Source organism: Euleptes europaea, chromosome 3 (genome assembly GCF_029931775.1).
Source record: "Euleptes europaea isolate rEulEur1 chromosome 3, rEulEur1.hap1, whole genome shotgun sequence".
In the NCBI taxonomy this organism is placed as follows: Eukaryota; Metazoa; Chordata; class Lepidosauria; order Squamata; family Sphaerodactylidae; genus Euleptes; species Euleptes europaea.
Window position 1 is genome coordinate 25,430,032 of NC_079314.1, and position 20,745 is coordinate 25,450,776.

Sequence of the window (20,745 nt, forward strand, 5' to 3'; positions counted from 1 at the left end):
TTACAGACTCTTCTTCTCTGCTCCTTTGAGTGGCCTAGCCAACCTCAGGGGTAGTCTTAGCCCATGGGCAACAGGGATGGCTGCCCTGGCCCCATGCTTGGCCCCCCTGAAGGAGGAGGACAAAGAAGAAGACTCATGCCACTGCTTGTACCTTCCCCATCTGTTTTCTCAGGCAGATGACTTCTGGCTGTGGCTTTTCACCCCTTGCTTGGCCCTGGCATAGGGTTGCCAGGTCCCTCTTCTCCACCGGTGGGAGGTTTTTGGGACAGAGCCTGAGGAGGATGGGGTTTGGGGAGGGACGGGATGGGATGGGACGGGACTCAATGCCATAGAGTCCAATTGCCAAAGCGGCCATTTTCTCCAGGTGAGCTGATCTCTATTGGCTGGAGATCAGTGGTAATAGCAGGAGATCTCCAGCTAGTACCTGGAGGTTGGCAATCTACCCTCAGGCTCCGCCCCAAAAACCTCCCACCGGTGACGAAGAGGGACCTGGCAACCCTACCCATCACGGCATGAGTGGGTTTTACTGATTTGTCATTTCATTTGCTTCCTGGCAGAGGGAACACGGGCAATCAGTTTGGAGTAGAAAACAACGACAATGATACGGCTTTTTTTTTGCTTAAGGGAAACGAGTTCTTCTCCGGCTGGTTTTGTGCGTCTTGCATGTGGCAAGATCAGGACCACGTTTGGGTTTTTGGGTTCCAGATTGCCCTGCCACATAACCAGAGTCGTGTCGAGGAGCTGGCCAGGGCTCCTCACGTGGGAGAGAAATGTCCTCTGCCTATGCCCAGAGGCAGTCTTTCCCCATATGCTCTCTTCCTCTTGCAGGACCGAGCCTGGCTTCCCAAGGAGCCCAGGTCCGATGTCAGCCCGTCGGCTACAGTTGGGACATTCAGGTGCAACCACGTTCCCCCAGCGTTGTGGTGCTAATAGTTTCTGCGGTTTCTCTCTGCACAGTCGATATCTGCACAGAAGCCTCAGCTCTTTGCAACTTCACCAGAGAAGCCCCCCCCTTTCCTCTCCCTCCCTAACAGCTTCTCTAGACTTCAGCATCATCGCAAGTCACAAGAAAAAAAAAGCTCATTACAAGATCTTTGAAGTTCTGGTTTCCAGCAGTGATGCTGAGCTGTGACGCAAGTGCTCGAGGATTTTTTTTTTTTGCATGGTTTCTAAAAAACAAGACACCAAAAAAAAGGGGGAGGAAATAGCATTACCCCCTCCTGGTGTTTTACCCCTGTTTCCAGTAAACAAATGCAGCCCCTGCAAGTGGTGGGTTAGCAGCTCGAGCTGGAGACAGACACTTTGCTCCGCATGAAATCAAAGAGGAGTCTAGTGACTCCATCATAAATAAAATAAATGTTTGGGGGCTTCCTAGAGGCACCTGGTTGGCCACTGTGTGAACAGACTGCTGGACTTGATGGGTCTTGGTCTGATCAAGCAGGGCTTTTCTAATGTTCTTATGTTCTTAAATAAATCCCTTTTCCCCTTCAGTATGCTACTTGTATCCAGATGCCAACGACTTATTGTTTCCCCCTTATTTTATTGCATTTTCCTGTGTTTTACTTATTTTAATGTCGTTTACTGTTTTACTGATTTCTTTGCATTTATTATATTTTTTCCTGATTTTATTGGATTTTACTGATTATTATTATTTAAATCTGTTTTATTACTGGTTTTATTCTACTTTGCCGCTTTGCTTTACTGTACAGTACTGTATTGATTCTATTCACTGTGTTTCACTTATTTTATTGTATTGTCCCCTGTGTTTCACTTATTTTGTTTCTCTGTATTTACCACTTTACTGATTCTGTTGCATTTCACTGTATTTTCATTAAAACAAAAACAAAGAGGTGTCTAGTGGCAGCTTAAAGACTCACACAATTTCTTTTCTTGTGGTGTTTTTCTTCAGAGTTGGAAAGGGCATGTGAGGCTTACACAGGCAAAAGAACATGACGGTCTCTCTCATCTTCTCCTTCCAAGAATCTCAGGGTAACATACATAGTTCCCCCTCCTCTGTTTTATCCTCACAACAACCCTCTGAGGTTGGCTGGACAGAGAGCAAGAGAGCACGGAACTGACCAAGGTCACCCAGTGAACTCTGCGGCTCACTAAGGATTTGAACCATGCTCACACTGAGCCTCATCCAACAGACTAACCACTACACCACCCTGCTGTTTCTCCAGCGGCACAGTGTTGAGAAGTGGAGTGCCTCAGGGATCTGTCCTGGGACTTGTGTTGTTATAAATGATTTAGATGAGGGAATAGAGGGGATGCTAGTTAAATTTACAGATGATACTAAATTGGGAGGGGTAGCAAATATGGTAGAAGACAAGAGACAGGATACATGGTGATCTTGACAGGCTGGAAAACTGGGCTAAAACTAATAAAAAGAATTTCAGTGGAGATAAATGTAAAGTTCTGCATTTAGGTAGGGAAGGTTGAAGGAGCTCAGTATGTTTAGCCTGGAGAGGAGATGACTGAGAGGTGATATGATAACCATCTTCAAGTACTTGAAGGGCTGTCATACAGAGGATGGTGTGGAGTTGTTTTCTGTTGCCCCAGAAGTCGGACCAGAACCAAAGGGTTGAAATTAAATCAAAAGAGTTTTCGGCTAAACATTAGGAAGAACTTTCTGACAGTTAGAGTGGTTCCGCAGTGTAGAACAGGCTTCCTTGGGAGGTGGTGGGCTCTCCTTTTTTGGAGGTTTTTAAGCAGAGGCTAGATGGCCATCTGTCAGCAATGCTGATTCTGTGAACTTAGGCAGATTATGAGAGGGAGAGCAGGAAGGGTTGTACCAGTGTTTGGCTCTCGGGGCCCTTTCTTACATGCCCAGGGTAATGCCGACCACCACTTTGGGGTCAGGAAGCAATTTTCCTCCAGGCCAGATTGGCCAGGGATCCTGGAGGGTTTTTTTTTTTTTTGCCATCTTCTGGGCATGGAATAGGGGTCACTGGGGGGTGGGGGGAGATAGTTGTGAATTTCCTGCATTGTGCAGGGGGTTGGACTAGATGATCCTGGTGGTCCCTTCCAACTCTATGATTCTATGACTCTGCCACTACAGAAAGCATGTGAGGGATGCCAGCTTTGAACGTTCCTTCCTTTGAAAAATTTCTCTGCACAGTGGTGCAGTGGTTCTCTTGGCTTGCTGTGCTGTTTTTCTAGTTGCAGAATTTTTTTAAAAAAAATAGGGAAGTATTCCAAAAGAAGACGCGATTCATGATCTTTGGCTCACTGTGTGAAGGGAGAAGTGCCCTATTCTAAAGGAACTCTTTGCCGGGGGTGCGCATGCTCAACTTTTCGCTCTCCCACTAGCGCAGGAGTCCCCAACTGTTTTTGATCCTGCAGACACCTCTGGAATCCTGACCCAGGGTGGTGGGCGCAACCCCAAAATGTCTGCCGCAGGAGGCAAAGCCAACCACAAAATGTCAGGGAGGCTACATTATACATTACTCTAGAAGGAACTCTTCAACATTTCAGGCGGAAGCTCTATTTATCACAATGCCTTTTAATCTACACAGCCAATCAGAGCTCTGCTGGGCAAAAGCCCTACCCAGCCCTGCCCACTTTCTAAAGTGCTTGGCAGGTGCCAGGAAAGGTGTCGGTGGAGGTCCACATTGGGGAACCCTGCACTGGCTTATCTGGTCAAGCACCACACAGGATCTCTCAGGCAGAGCCAGATTCTCATGGGGTTCGTTTTGGTTGTGGTTGCAAAATGCAGTTTTCTCCTGCAAAGAAAAAGTGCCCTTTGCTGTGAAATTGGGGTCCTCTCCCTCTATCATGGCAAAACAGTTGCCAAGAGAAAGGAGGGGGGGGGATATTCCACTGAACCGTGGCTCAGTGGTACAGCATCTGCTTGGCATGCAGAAGGCCCCAGCTTCAACCCCCGGCATCTCCAGTTAAAGGGACTGGGCAAGTAGGTGATGTGAAAGACCTCTGCTTGAAACCCTGGAGAGCTGCTGCCGGTTTGAGTAGACGATACTGACTTTGATGGTCCAAGGGTCTGATGCAGTATAAGGCAGCTTCGTGTGACCATGTGACCACTTTCAAGGAGTGATCCACAGCATCGTATTCATTTACTGATCCCTCCTCTTCCCAGTGTATGAGTTGGCACATGCATGACGTGTATGACAAAAACATTTAGCCCCTGTTTGGTTGTCCCTTCCCCCAACCCCCTCACAGTTTACCCCTAAATTAAGGCAGAAGCCAGGGGCTCTTTCACCTCCCCTTCTCCAGTGTAAATAGCAACCAAAGCTCCATAAGGGCTTTGCCTTTCTTTTGCCTTTGGTTGCTGTGCACAAGGGAAGGCAATGAGGAAGGAGAAGCATGCTGCCAGGGGTGCTAAAGGAAGGTTTATATCACTCTCGTCATTTATGCATGAGAGTTTTACCTGAGGTTCGTTGCTGGCTGGACCCACATTTTCCTGCTGGGAGTCTATGCACCAGCAGCCTCCAAGCTCAAATCAAGTCCCTCCCCTTTAAATGCTACTTTGAAATGGGCTTACTTGCAGTGCTTCCTGTGAGAGAAAATTGCCCCCCCAAACCCAATTGCCGCATAAAAAAGCATTTTAAGAACAAAAAATAAAAAATGGAGCAATCTGAAAGGGGGTTGGTTGGTTTTAAAAAGCTTTTCTTCTGCTCAGAAAGAGGTCACGGAAAGCAGGAAGCAGGAAGAATTTGAATCCCTGCCTCTGGACATGCTGCTTTGTAATTGGCTGTGAGCGAAACCAAGCTTGCGTGTACCACACTTTGCCTTCTGCATGGGGATTTCGTCCGGGCTTTGCTCAGGGAAGCTGGAAGAGTCAGGTTACCAGAGGAACGGGAAGAGCCGGACATTGCGAGGGCTGGGCAGCGAGGTCATCTCTAATGGATGGAAAACTTGTGCATAACTCCAAGGAACAACCGAGACAGACCGGGGGAGAACGTGAGTGAAAGTACCCATGCGTTAACGACTTCTATTGTTATTCATGATAGGGATGGCTGAGGGAGGATTGGCTGTAGTGGCTACAGCCAACTTGGCTAGTGCTGCGTGCTCAAAACCATCCTGTCCTCACCTCAGTGGAGCCATGGTGGGAGAGGCAAGACTCATTTCACGCATGGGCTCTCCGCATGAGGAGAGAATGGTTTTATATTCCACCAGCTGACGTCAGAAAAGACTCACCTGGGGCCAGAGAGGTCCTGGGGGGGGGGCCCTCTGGGCCATTGGCCTACTGAGACTTTCCCCGGGGGTGGGGGCTTAATGGCCAATCTGCCCCCGTCAAAAACTAAGCAACCTGTGTGTAGTTTCTGTGCTGATTAGTATTTAATTTTAATTATTTGCCTGATTTTTGTTAGCAGCTTTGAGAAGGACCCAGAAAAGTGGAATACGGATCTTCAGAATAAATAATTAAACAATACTGTCAAATCTACAATGAAACCCCAAATGAAAAACAGAGAATGGAAATGGCTGGCAAGGACAGAAAGGAATGGAAAAAAAGAAACCAAAATAGTAACAATGGCTCATTCCTGAGCTTAATAGCCCTTTTCCTCCAGGCTAGTGGCTGTGACCCAGCAAACTTAGCACTTACGAGTTCTCTGTTGAAAGAGACAGTGTAGTTAGTGGTTAAAGTGCTGGAGTAGGATCTGGGAGACCCAGGTTCAAATCCTAGCTTGCTGGGTGACCTTGGGCCAGTCACTCTCACCAAGCCTAGCCTACAATCACAGAGTTTTTGCGGTGAGGATAAAATGGAAGAGGGGAGAATAATATTGTAAGCTACTTTGGGCCCTCAATAACCATCACATCTGCTTAAGCTTGCAAGAGAGAGAATTCATAGATGAAGTGGATCCTGGTAGCTCACCAGTCCCTGCTCAGTTAAAAATATGTTTCCTCTTAAAAAACTACCTGCCCACCAAGTCTGTACAACAATGTCCTAGAGGTAGGTATGTAACGTCGCCTTGGGAATGCTTATAAGATGGTTTTCTTCTCACCTTCTACTTTCTCCAACCCTGAAGAAAGCAGCCTTTCATACAGTGATGGGAAGGCTTAGGGCAACCTTTTCAGCCATACCCATCTGCTAGGGTTGCCAACCTCCAGGTGGTGGCTGGAGATCTGCTATTACAACTGATTTCCAGCCGATAGAGATCAGTTCCCCTGGAGAAAATGGCCACTTTGGCCATTGGACTCTATGGCACTGAAGTCCCTCCCCTCCCCAAATCCTGCCATCCTCAGGCTCTGCCCCAAAAACCTCCCGCTGGTGGTGAAAAGGGACCTGTCAATCGTACCAACTGCTCTCCTTCTACAAGGGATTCTAGAGCTGCTATGAGGGATTCAAGTGTTCAGTAGGCTAGCCATTTGTCCGCCTGTGGCAGGCAAACCTCCACCCTGATGATTTGAGGAGTAGGAGAAAAAAAAATTTTTGGGGGGGGGGGGGAAAGTAGCATTGATGGGGATGCTCTAGTAATTTTCACAATGTGTATGGTAGAGACCATAGAGATTGTCAGGATTCCTAGTGTGTCAGTCAGAAATGACTTCCCAACCTCTGTGACAGTATAGGAATTTCCCCACTCCTTATGGTCTTTACCATAGAATTATGGGAAATTCCTAGAATGTCACAGCGATGTGATGTCACATCCCCTGACACTCCACCCTCCCAGGCACATCCCCTATTCCAACTTTTGACTAGGGGAAAAAAAGAGATTGGCCCAGATGTGGAGCCAGCGTAGGCAGCTCCAGGAGGAAACCTTTGTGCCCAGGGTGGGCCCAGTAGAGAATGGGGCGGCTTGTCTCCTACCACTTTGCTCAGCAAAGGCTGGAGCCTTCCTCTAGCCTACAGAGCTAATGAGTCAGCAATCAATCAAAACACATCTCAGCTGGGGACGTTGTAGATTTTGCCACCAATATATTCAACACTCAAAATTGCAGCGTTCCAAAGAGTCCATCAGAAGTGAGCCACCCTGTTTGGTTCTTGCCTAACACCTGCAGACACCTGCTGAACAGATTTGCATCTGATTTTGGCAAAAAAGAAAAAGAAAAAAAGCAATGGGTGGAGATGCCACCAATCCAAACCAATCAGCAGCCATGGCTCAGTGGTAGAGCATCTGCTCGGCATGCAGAATGTCCCAGGTTCAATCTCCGGCCCTCCTCAGCACTCTCTTTGCTGCTTTCCAATCCCTTTCTTTGGGATCAACATTGTGTTTGCTCAAACAATGTACAGACTGATATATTTCAGGTCTAGTCCAACATGCCAGATACAACAAACTTCCAATCAAAGATTGGTACAACGTTTTATCACAACCTTTGCTATCTGCTTCATCTTTTGCATAGCCAGTTGTCATAGGGGATTCCACATTTGGTTCCAGCATGTTATACTTCTCTAACAATTGCTGAATTTTGTTTTGTTGTGATAGGGAGAACATTCCATCAGTGTCTCTCCTTACCTCCACCCCTAGGTAATTAGTAATCTCTCCCAAGCACTTGAGTTTAAACCATTCACCCAACTCCTTCTGGAACTGCTCCTGTTCCCATTTAGTGCTTGTCATCACCATCAGATCATCAACATAAATCAGAAGGTAAATGACTTTATTACCCTCTCCCCTTGTGTACAAACATGAATCAGATATACATTGCTTAGAGCCTAACTGCTTCACTGCAGTATCCAGGCAATTGTTCCATTCTTTAGCTGATTGATGAAGCCCATACAAAGCCTTGTTCAGCTTTAGAACTGTCTTTCCTTTATTCAGTTCAAAGCCAGGTATCTGAGTCATATAAATTTGCTCTATTAAGGGTGCATTTAAGTAGGCAGTTTGAATATCCTAGTGGTAAACTACCAAACCTTTCAAACCTGCTACTGCCAGACGATTTCACAGATTCAGCTCGGACAGTGGGAGAAAAGGTCTCATCAAAATGCAGAAATCTCTTTTGAGCAAAACCCTTGCACACTAGTCTGGCCTTACGTTGTATTGAGCCATCTGTAAGCTTCTTGATTTTATAAACCCAGCTGCAGCCTATCCCCTGCTGCCCATCTGGTAGATTAGTGGGAGTGAATACCTTGTGCTCCTTCAGAGCTTTCATTTCTACTCCCATAGCTTTGAACCATGCCTGTTTTTCCTTTTTACATAAGGTTAACATTTGTTCATAGCTCTCTGGTTTACAAACTGTCACATTGCAAATTTGACCACATGTATTATACCCAAACCTCTCAGGTGCAATGCCCTTGGTAGCTCTCTCTGAACGCCTAACAGGTGTTCCACTTGACTCCCCTCCTTCTGAAGTTTCAAGCCTGCTAGCTTCTCTTCTGGGAGACCTTTGCGGGGAAACACTCTCTGTTTTAACTTCAGGCTGTTCACTAATTGGCAAGGTAACCATTTCTTTTTATTTTTCTACACCATGCAGCCTTTGCCAATTCTGAGCTTCTGCAAAGCTTGCAGACCTACTGAAAGCAATTCTATTTTGTTCATTTGCAAATCTGTAGGATTTAGCTGCGTTCTGGTACCCAAGGAACAGCATTTGCTTAGATTTCTTGCCACCTTTCCTTCTATGCTTAAGTGGAATATTGACCCACGCTTTGGTTGCAAACACTTTCAGGTGTTTTATAGAAGGATTCTTCCCATAAAGTACCCTGTAGGGAATATCATTAAGGATTGAAGTCCATAGCCTATGATTAAATAGCAAGCTACCTTAATAGCCTCCGCCCAGTAGGTAGGCTTGAGGTTTGCATCCTCCAGAAATGCTTGCATCATGGATTGTAGGTACCCTCCTCTCCTTTCAGCAATCCCATTTTCTTGTGGCGCACAGGGGTTAGCTGGACGGTGCTCAATCCCCTTACTCTCCAGCCATTGGATCAGGGCCTGAGACTGGAACTCACCGCCTCTGTCACTCTGAATGGCTCCCACTTGCAAATCTAGCTGCCTTTCCACTCTGGCAAGCCAATATTTCAAGGTTTGACAAGCCTCACTTTTTTGCTTAAGCAAGTAGACCCACCCAAACCTCGTGAAATCATCTGTGATTACCAAAACATAACGGTTTCCTGACACACTTGCAGTGAAAGGGCCACAGATATCTACATGGATTAATTGTAGAGTTCTTTGGGTCACTCTCTGACTTGCTTTGGCAATGGGGCACCTTTTACTCTGCAGATTTGCAGACTGTGCAGTCTAAAAACTTGCTGCACTTATTTACTTTCACACCATCACCCAATAACTAGGGTCTTTTGTATGATGTAAAAGTTAGCATGACCGAGCCGGCGATGTAATAAATGGACACATTCATTATGAGGATTTACATTCCCCACCTGTACATTCTCAGCTTGCAAGGTCTCTCTGCTAACTACATACACATTCTGCTTCAGGTTCCCTGTTAATAGCAAAGCTCCTTCTCGACTTACACTGCATGCTTTATCTTAAAACATCACAGTGAAGCCTGCTTTTGCCAGGGCTGACACGCTGAGCAGATTCTTTTCCAGGGAAGGAACACACAATACGTTTTTAAAAGTGTAATTCAGGGTAGGAAAAAACAAATCCCCCTGACACTTTACTGCCAACCTCTTCCCATCAGCTAGGCTCACATGTGTTCTGGCTGACTGTTTTATTGCTCAAGTTAATAGCCTCATTAGTGAACACCTCACTAGCTCTGCTATCGAGCAGCCATAAATCAGAGTCCTTACCGGCTTCTGCCAGAACAATAGCAGTAGACATTGAAAACAGCCTTTTTTAAAAAAAAATTATTTTCTTATATAATTCCATACAGTTAATTAACATTGTCATTTAATTCCTTCTAAACCTATATTTTAATCTACAATATATAATACTACATAATTTTTTTCTAACTTCCCCTCTTCCCTCTTCTGTCACTAACTTATCTCAATAATCCTCTTTGCAATTATCTTCTAATTCATTATAAAATATTCTACCCTTATTTTGAACTACTTAATTTCCTCTTTCATTTAATAATACAATATTACTATTGTTAACAATTGAATTAGATTAAAACATAACCTTTAACATTCTTCATAATAAGTTCATTGTCACAATATAAAAGCAATGCCTCCCACTCCCTCACAAATTCAAAAGTTCTTTGTGTTAAAATATGTTCTGGTATAATACTTAACAGCATCATCTCCGATGTTTTAGGGATATTTTGTTGTAGAATTAGTCTTAGTTCATTATAAATCATATGCCAAAAATTTCTTGCTTTGTCGCAAAGCCACCAAACATGGTGAAAAGAACCAACTTTTTCCTGGCATTTCCAACAATTTGGTGACATTGTACTGTACATTTTGGATATTTTTTTTTGGTGTCACATACCATCTGTAGATCATCTTGTAGATATTCTCCCTTATCAACTGAGAAAGGACCTTTTTCATGTCTCTTGACCAAAGTCTTTCCCAACAGTTCAAAGGAATGTTATGACCAATTGTCTGTACCCAAGTTATCATTGTAGGTTTAATCCTTTCTTGTTCTGTATATATTAACAACAAAAGTTTATACATCTTTGAAATTAAATGGTCAGTATTGTCCAACAAAGCCAGTTGTAAAATTGATTTTTCTTTAAGAAATCCCATTTTCATATTTTGTATATATACAGACTTTGATGATATTGAAACCAAGTTAGATAGTCTTTGACCTCTTCAAGATCTTTTAGGACACATTTGTTATCTTCCCATTTTAAAAGGTCTTGATATGTTATAAATTGGGATGGTCTTAATGGGACATTGAAAACGACCTTGAGCTGTCCTGTTTATTTTGCTTTCTCTTCCTCTGCGGACAGTCTCTTTGTAGATGCCGCGTTGAGCCACAGCTGTAACATTTCTTCACAAAGCAGACGTGCTCCTCCGGCTCCTGCTTGTAATCTTCACGCCCACGGCCCCCAGCTCCATGAGCTTGCTTCGGCGCTTTCTGTGAAGGGAAGAGCCTTGCTTCTCTGGGTTGCCAATTCTCCAGGGCTGTATTCATCTGCGTAGTCTTCCGGAATCCTCCAGGGAGAACTCCCACCTGGGCTGACGTCATCTGCATAGTTTCCCAGAATTCTCCAGGGTGAACTCTCGCCTGGGCTGTTGACATCCGTGATGATTGATGTGCTGCTCTAATCACCGGTTGTGTTCGCTGCACGGCTGAGGTCATCTGCCCCCAGCATTCCTCACATCTTGCTTCATCCTCGAGTATCCTCCCAGTCACACACTCAGGCGTGAGTTGTGCTTCATCCATGCACTCCAGTGATGTAATCAGCACATGGAAGCTCTCATCTAAAGACCCGAGCATAACATACACGCGGTCTTCAGGAGAGTAATTTTTCCCCTTCAGCTCTAACTGCCTGAACAACTCTGTTAGAGTCCTGAGGTGTTCTCCGGCTGGCGTCAGGGATGATTTATGGAATTTGTAAAGCCTCCTTGTTAACGCAAGGACAGTCCCGGCCGAAGTGCGTAGGTGCACGGCTCGCAAAGCCGCCCACGCGTCTTTGGCGTTATCTTTCCCAGCCACATATGTTAGCTGGCTATCATCTACTGTCAGGATGATGTTTGCCAGCGCCTTCTGGTCTCGGTCCCTCTCTGCTGCACTAATTGGGGCCTCCTCATCTTCAGCTTCGTCTTCAGCAGCTGGGGCCCCCTCCACAGCCTCCCACAAGGACTCATGCTTTAAGTACTGCTCCATGCAAACTGACCAGACGTGGTAGTTCTCAGCAGTCAGCTTTTCCACCGGAATTCCAAACTGAACCATGTCTTCACTCAGATTCCCTCACTGCTCTGTAGCCTTCTGGATTCTTTGACTCAGTGCCACCACTACCTACTCTCGTGTAGCGTAGCGGGCTGGGCCCATAACCCTGTCGCGAGGAGCTTGGCGGATTAATTATAGAGTCCTAAGTATAGAATCCAGAAACAGCCAAGCTACAAAAAGCCAGTAATTGTTTATTTACAGTGCATAAAATCCAACTGACACACTCTCGACACTCCACCAACTAACTCACGCGCTGTTGGTACATTTCACATTACATTTATACAGTTTCAGGTCTACAGGAACCAATCAGCACCCAGCTGACTCATTTAGCTTAGTCATTGCACCTTCTTGCATCAGCTCATGAGCAACACCTGCTCTCTCCAGCTGAACCCAGTTTCCACAGTGTAATGTGTTCCCAACCTCACAGTTCCTGATATGCAATGACTTACTATCTTGACAGTGGCTGCCTGCTGAGCAGAGCAGTCATGCAGCAAGAATGGGGGGTCGTGGAACTCAGTCGGGGGTGGGTGAGAACACGCACATGTGAAAAACTGATTGTACTGCACTGCATCGTGAGGAAGGAATACAGTGAAGCAACCTGCAGAACTGTCACGAACAGGTCAACCAACAGTCAAACCGATCATCAAAAATTAGCTCGATGTTTGTGACCGGTGAACAGGACACAAACCAAACCGGCAGGCGTTCAAGCATTACACGCATGTGAGCTAGACCCTAAACAATGCATTGATAATAATTGTCATAAAGGTAAAGGTAAAGGTCCCCTGTGCAAGCACTGGGTCATTCCTGACCCATGGGGTGACATCACATCCCGACATTTACTAGGCAGTCTTTGTTTACGGGGGTGGTTTGCCAGTGCCTTCCCCAGTCATCTTCCCTTTACCCCCAGCAAGCTGGGTACTCTTGTTACCGACCTCGGAAGGATGGAAAGCTGAGTCAACCTTGAGCTGGCTACCTGAAACCAACTTCCGTCAGGATCAAACTCAGGTCATGAGTAGAGCTTGGACTGCAGTACTGCAGCTTACTACTCTGTGCCATGGGGCTCCTAATAATTGTCATACATATTCTGAAAAAAATGTGCTGTTATACAAAATTATACGTCATCAGCCAACATGGATCAACATGTACAAGCCATGGTAACCATTGACAAAGAGAATGTGCATTAAAGGTTCCAAAATAGAACCAATACCTGATACTGTATATGCTGAACACATGAAGCTGCTTTCTACTGAATCAGACCCTTGGTCCATCAAAGTCAGTATTGTCTACTCAGACCAGCAGCGATCTTTCCCATCACCTGCTTGCCTAGTCCCTTTAACTGGAGATGCTGGGGATTGAGCCTGGGACCTTCTGCATACCAAGCAGATGCTCTACCACGGAGCCACGGCCCATCCCCAAACACATGAAGCTGCCTTATACAGAACCAGGCCCTTGGTCCATCAAAGCCAGTATTGTCTACTAAGACAGGCAGTGGCTCTCCAGGGTCTCAGGCAGAGGTCCTTCACATCACCTACTGGTTGTCCCCGATTTGTTACTAGCTGTCCACACAGTCTTGCCCACATGTGAAACACATGTGAAAATCCTGTCCACAGAGAGGATGTGCATTTATAAGGCATGTCTGCCATATGTCGACAACATTACTGCCAATCCTGCAAAATCAAACAAGTGATATTCGGACAGAATATTTGTGCAAGATCTTTAAATTGATGAGGGGAGATCTATGTACACTGCCCTGAGTTCCTCAGGATAAAATTTTGAAAGACAGACAGATAGACCGGCAGGCAGGCAGGCAGGCAGGCAGGCAGACAGACAGATAAAAAAGGTTGTATAGGGAACAGAATTTAAGATTGTGTGTATTTTTTAAAAACTCACCAGCCAAAAGCAGGGTCTGTTCTCAATAACCATGGACCATAACAAATACAATTTTCTTGGGACATCAAGGGAAAATTTAAAAAAGAATAGAAGAGTTGAAAACCAGATGACAGGCTCTGACTTCCTTCAAAAGCCAAAATGCAGTACAGCCGAATTTATTAAACATCTAAAAGAAAGAACATGCTAATAGATGCACTTTCCTCCCATGGTTAACACCTGGTGTGCTACTGTGCTAACTCAGTCTCCGCGGCGAAGCAAACATTGGAATTGTGGTGTTCTCACTTAAGTGGTCCCTGAACCTCAGAGGGCACCAATAACCTTTGCCCCACTCTACCAGGCTCTACTTCTGCTACAGGAGTAGGTATCGGGTTGCCAGGTCCCTCTTCACCATTGACAGGAGGTTTTGGGGGCAGAGCCTGAGGAGGGCAAGGTTTGGAGAGGGGAGGGGCTTCAATGCCATAGAGTCCAATTGCCAAAGCGGCCATTTTCTCCAGGGGAACTGATCTCTATCAGCTGGAGATAAATTGTAATAGCGGGAGATCTCCAGCTAGTACCTGGAGGTTGGCAACCCTAAGTAGGTGCCACTTTAGGCTCCGCCTTCTGCATCACATGGTTGGAGCCTTGGGAGATGCAGCGATCTTATTGGTTAAGTCAAAAAGGAAGCATATGAAGTGCCATATTTTCTCTATCTCAATTCTTTTCCCAAACAATTGTTTGAATCCAAGCGGGCTTAGCATTTTTTCTCTTCATTGTCAACATGACTATGGGTAGGAGGTGGGGCCAGAGAGAGAGAGAAAGAGAGAGAGAGAGCACCTTTCACTCATACCCAACCCCATCCCACTGGGCCCGCAAATAGGGTTGCCAACCTCCAGGTAGTAGCTGGAAATCTCCTGCTATTACAACTGATCTCCAGCCAATAGAGATCAGTTCGCCTGGAGAAAATGGCCACTTTGGCAATTGGACTCTATGGCATTGAAGTCCCTCCCCTTCCCAAACCCTGCCCTCCTCAGGCTCCACCCCAAAAACCTCCCATTGCTGGCAAAGAGGGACCTGGCAACCCAACCCTCAAACATACTTACATCGAATGGAACAGGTCGTTCTTCCTGTGCTCATGACAGATCGAGGTTAGCCATGACTGAGCTAACTTAAGGGGCAAAGAGAGCTTAGGAAGCCAAGGGCCCTCTAAGTACTTTCCCCCCTTAACTTTCAATTATGTGTATATATATATATATATATATATATATATATATATATATATATATATATAAAATGATTTTACATATAAACAACAACAAAAAAGAGAGCCATAGCAACAGAGCAACAGAAAGGTTACAGGACTGGAAAAGATAGATCATATCAGGGCAATGACCTCAAAAGCGCATAATTACTGAATGTTGCCATAACATATCAGTTTCTACAGTAATGAGATCCGAGCCCAACGATTTATGCTGTAAAGGATACTGGGGAGAGATATGGAAGGATGCCATCTTGCATTTTTAAAAAAGAAGGTATCCAGAGATGCATTTGATCAGTCAATTTTTCCATCAACACAAGAATGTGAACGCTCTGGTGCCATAAAGTGAATGGGGCTGTGACTTTTCCTTGCCTTGCAGTTGCCATGGGACCAGCAAGGGGGGAAATGGGGTGGGCGGGTGAAGATTTATATATCTGTACAGCAGATTTTTATCCTACCTTTTATCCTACATCTGCCTCCTGGCCACTGAAAGGAACTGGGAACCTCATCTGTAGGGTTGCCAACCTCCAGGTAGTCAAAGCAAAAAAACCCCCAGCAACTATGGCCAAATGTCAATAGTAAATATGTCTAACAATCTAAGTGAACAACTACATACAATCATGTGTACTATTCAGAGCCCATTAATTTATTACTATGTTGGTGTACTAATGCTATATTATAAAGCCGGCCATACAAACAATATGTACAGTTGCCATGGAGGTTGGCAACCCTAAGCTGGAAAGGGGGCATCATTACCCTACAGGTAGTAGCTGGAGATCTCCTGCTATTACAACTGATGCAAGTCTTGAAGCTGATGGGAACATCTTGCGATGAAGGTGCCAACTTTGGGCTTACCAGATGTAGGCTTTAAGGCCCATTTCTTCCTGGGCCAGGTAAAGACACATGGCTGTATGAAACAGCAACTACAAATGAATTCCTGTCACAAATGGATCATGTTACTATCAGTGGGTCATTTTACAGCTGGCATATTACAGGTGGCGAGTGGCTAGGGTTGCCAACCTCCAGGTACCAGCTGGAGATCTTCTGCAGTTACCCTCTGATTTTTGAGATTTTTGCCATGCATTGTTTGTTTTTAAGCATAGATTCACATTTCCATCAGAAGGGCTAGAAGCTTTAAAAAAATTAAAGGACACTCAACAATAGATAAATACATAAACCAAAAACAGATAGACACATAATCTCATAAAATCAAGTAAAATACTTTCCAGCTCTACATCAGTAATGCCTTCTCACTTAACAAAAACTATATCTTATTACAAAATTGACATTTCTATCCTTGGAATCGTTCTTGTCCATAAGAGGTCTACACTATTAATATCATAATTTTTTTGGTAAGTGGTTAACTTCACTAAAATACATACCTCTTTTTTAAATATCCAATCATGTATCTTAAGGGGAGCTTTCTGATTCCACTGCCTAACAAAGACCATTGTGGCTGCAGTTATCATATGTAAAGCAACTATCCGTTGATCTCTCAGACTATCAGGAAGATAATTCAACAACAAGGTTTCTGGCTTAAATGCATAGAAGCTTATTTTTTAAAAAAGAAAGAAACATGGGGTTTTTAGGAAGCCAAATTCTGACCAGATACCAGAATCTTTTTCTGAGCTTTTGCAGCCACACAAGCGTTGCAGTCCTTCGTCTGTTGTGTTCCCTTGAAATATAGGCCAACGATGCTCCCTTGAAGGGGCATCTGGCAATCTGATTCATAACTGAGTCAAATAATCAGACAAAACCAACCCCTCGACTCTTATTGGCATGGCCGTTCCAAACAAAACCACACATGGAAACTCGGCACTCAGTCTGAGGAAATGCACAAATCTAATTTAAAGGATTTATTAAATGCAGAAATATGGAATTTCCCAGGACAGCCCTCCTCTCTCCACAGCTCTTTGCGCTACATCATTGGCCTGTTCTTTTAGCTACTGTATGCTTATTAAATAATACTCCACTCGATCTGGCAGAATTTATTGGGAATGCGAGGGAAATTATACTGACAGAACACTGTCTCACCTTTAAAGCACAAACCAAATAGCTTAGGCCTCTGTTCCTAAGGCACAGCCAGGCATTTCTAATCCTGAGTTTGCTCTTTTTAATTCATTCATACATTCATCTGTTCATTCATTCATTCAGGATGCTGAGAACATCACCTCAAATCTCTTTCCCTGCTGCAGTCTGACTCTGACTTGAACAGAATGCTGAACAGCTTTGCAGCTGCGCAGTAGTTGTGGGTGGCAGAGTGTCATCTCTTTCTGCTTTGTAACTGCTTTTGCACCTGTGCAGTATGTAAAATAGATTCTCCTCCAAGACCGTTGATGGTTGGGTCAGATAATTAAATTATTCTAGGAGGAACTTACCATTCTCTTAAGGTAGGGTGAAAATGAACATGTGTGAAATTACATCTTAGTAACATGGACGTAGACAAACGGGAAGAATATTATTTAAGTATCTGCTGCCTGTATTGCTGAGACTCAAAGCAGATTGCTGGATTATTGAAAAACAATGCAATAAAGACCATTATAATACATACAATACCATCTGGTTGCTAGACAGAGCATGCATATTACATCCATTTTGCAGTCATTCCATTGGTTACCAATCAGTTACCGGGTTCAATTCAACGTACCAGTAATCACCTATGAAGCCCTTAACAGCTTGGTCTCCATGCCTCCAGGATAGGGTTGCCAGGTTCCTCTTTGCCACCGGCAGGAGGTTTTGGGGGCAGAGCCTGAGGAGGGTGGGGTTTGGGGAGGGGAGGACTTCAATGCCATAGAGTCCAATGCCATAGTCCAATTGCCAAAAGGGCCATTTTCTCCAGGGGAACTGATCTCTATCGGCTGGAGATCAATTGTAATAGCAGGAGATCTCCAGCTATTACCTGGAGGTTAGCAACCCTATTGATCAGGGGAATTTTAGCCTCACAATTTTTTAGAATTTTTGCACCTGTGTCGATACTGATGCCTGTTGCAGTTTAGTCATTAAAAAGTAGCACTGCTGGCAAATTCCCCCCTTGATCTTCTTAAAGTTTCAGGAAGACAAAAGGGGGGTTGTTTGTGTGCTAATGTGACCACTTCCTGTGTAACACACCCTCCTTCCTTTGACCAAAGTGGAGTACGTAGGTATTTTTACCCCCTCAAGGATTTAATCATTCATTTTGCAGCAGTAAACAAAACTGACAACAAACACTAAAAATGACAATAAAAATGACAGGTGTAAAACAAGTATCACAATGAATTTCAGAACCTATAAATAAAACAGCCAAACTTAGATTTTTTTAAAAAAGAAAAGAAGAATGTGAACTCTGGAACATAAGCGAGCCCAAAAAGGACTCCAAATATACATGTTTGTCCATTGCTAGAAATAACCTGGATTTGATTGTGAGTTTGCAGGCTTTTAGTTTCTAATTTTTTGTTTGGGTGCCTGCGGGAGGTTTTTGGGGTGGAGCCTGAGGAGGGCGGGGTTTGGGGAGGGGAGGGACTTCAATGCCATAGAGTCCAATGGCCCAAATAGCCATTTTCTCCAGGGGAACTGATCTCTATTGACTTGAGATCAGTTGTAATAGCAGGAGATCTCCAGCTACTACCTGGAGGTTGGCAACCCTACACTTGGTTGACTTCCACAGCTGACTGTGGTCATGGGGACTGTGTAAGTTTGCACTGGTACAAGTTGGTGTTCCCGGCCCAAAAGAGCTCAGGGAGCCTACTATCGTTGGTGCCCCCCCCCAGGAATGCCCCTTTGTGCCCATGTGTTGTGTGGCTCTTCCGCTCCCCAGCACCGGAGTAAGTACTTGGGCATGGCCATAAATGCCTCTTATGCCAGCACAAGTGGCATTTGTGCTGGCACTTCCTGATCACTTCCCCCTTTTGGATTGCGCTGTAGGACTCTTAAAGTACTGATATCTGTTGCTAGAAGAGAATGCAAATGGAATTGCTCCATCCTCACTGATGTGAGCGAGGTCCGTTTCTCCTTTAATGGTGGAAGCACAAAAGCCCCATATCTGCTGGAGCTGGGAGTTTTGTTAGAATAGTAGACATTTTTCCAGCCACTTCAAAGGGAATGCAATTTTCAGTCCACTTTTATTCTAACGTCCTGTTTTTAAATTAAACCCTCTTCTCAAAAACAGGCAAGATCAAATGGATTTGAACATCTCATTTGCTCCAACAAACATGGGCTTTGATAACTACCTTGAGCTGGTGTCCAAAGAGCTGGTCAGGAAAGGGGAAGAATGGATATTTATTAGATCTTGTCTGCCAGAGATGTTGGGTGTGCTTGGGGGGGGTGTTCACTCCCCACCTGCTTTTCCATAGGATCTATTACAACCGTCGATCGCTTGATAGGCTCATGCTCCTTGGACAACGTGCACTGTGGTGATGGTATAGACCAGTGGTTCCCAAAGTGGGCAGTACCACCCCCTGGGGGTGGGTGGGATTACCTAAGGGGGCACTAAGAGGCAAGAGGGCAGCAGGGGGGCGCTAGAGGGAGGGCCCTTCAACTGTGTTGTTCACTAATTTACAATAGATTAAGCTATGGCACCATGCTGGCAAACTTGGTGGAAACTATCAGATTATCCCCCCCCCCCCGACTTTGAAGAGCTGGTACCACTACAAAGTAAGCCAATTACAAAGTAGCATTTAAAGGGGCGGGGACTTGATTTGAGCTTGGAGACTGCTGGTGCATAGACTCCCAACAGGAAAGTGTGGGTCCAGCGAGCAATGAACCTCAGGTACAACTCCCATGCATAAACCACCAGACTCACTGTACCAAGGATATCCAGGTGGGGGCTAGAGTTCTCTGGGAATTACAACTGACCTCCAGTCTACAGAGAGCCAGGGGAATGGATCTCTATAGTATGGTGATGGTAGTGGAAAGTGCCACATCAAGTTGCTGCCGACTTATGGTGACCCTGTAGAGTTTTCAAGGCAGGAGGTGAACAGAGGTGGCTTCTATTTGCCTTCCTCTACACAGCAACATTGGACTTCCTTGGTGGTCTCCCATCCAAGTACTAACCAGGGCTGACCCTGCTTAGCTTCCGAGATCTGACAAGATTGGGCTATCCTGGGCTATCCAGGTCAGGGCTTATAGTCTGCAGACCAGTTGTAGTTCTAGAACAACTCCACTTTTATCTGTACATACATGTTCATTGGTAGTGTGTGGGTGTGTGTGTGTGTGTGTGGTGGGGAAGTGAGGGTAATGAGGCAGAACATATGCACAACTCTCTACAATATTTGGGAATTTAAAAAGGGAATAACAATGAATCCCAGTGCATCCATTTCACTTTCAAATAAATGCTGGGTAATTTCCAACTCTAAAGTCTATTGAGAAATTTGGATAAAGAGACTTTCAGAAGCATCACTACTAGGTGTCCAGAGACAATCTCTCTCTAGAGAGGTTTGCTGGCTGTGTGGATTGGGACATCTTTGTATACAAACTCAAATTTAAAGCCATACGGTTCCCAGAGCAAAGGTGATCCGTTTGCATGCTAAGTGGAAACTTCCGGATGAAGCTGTCCGGCCCTGGACGGTGTTTTATGGCTCTGGATTCCCAAGTACCAGCTGCTTTAGCCTTGCACCCGAGCAAAATTCTCCTCCACTTCTGCCCTCCCACATAACAGGTCACTTCATTTGCAAAGACCTATCGATCTTCTGTTTCCATAAAAACATCTGCCTCCAAACAATAGTGCTGCCATCCATGCAAGAAGCAGTCACTCTTTTCATTGTGTGTGTTTTTACAATGCAAATCCCAAATAGAAGCACTTCACTCAAGTGGCCGTAGAGAGAAAAATAGACCAAAACATCTTGTCTTTTTAAAGATATCTGAAGTCTGATTCGCACATGAACCCATAGCACATGGCTCAAAACTGGCTTACAATCACCTTCCCTTCCCCTCCCCACAACAGACACCCTGTGAGGTAGGTGG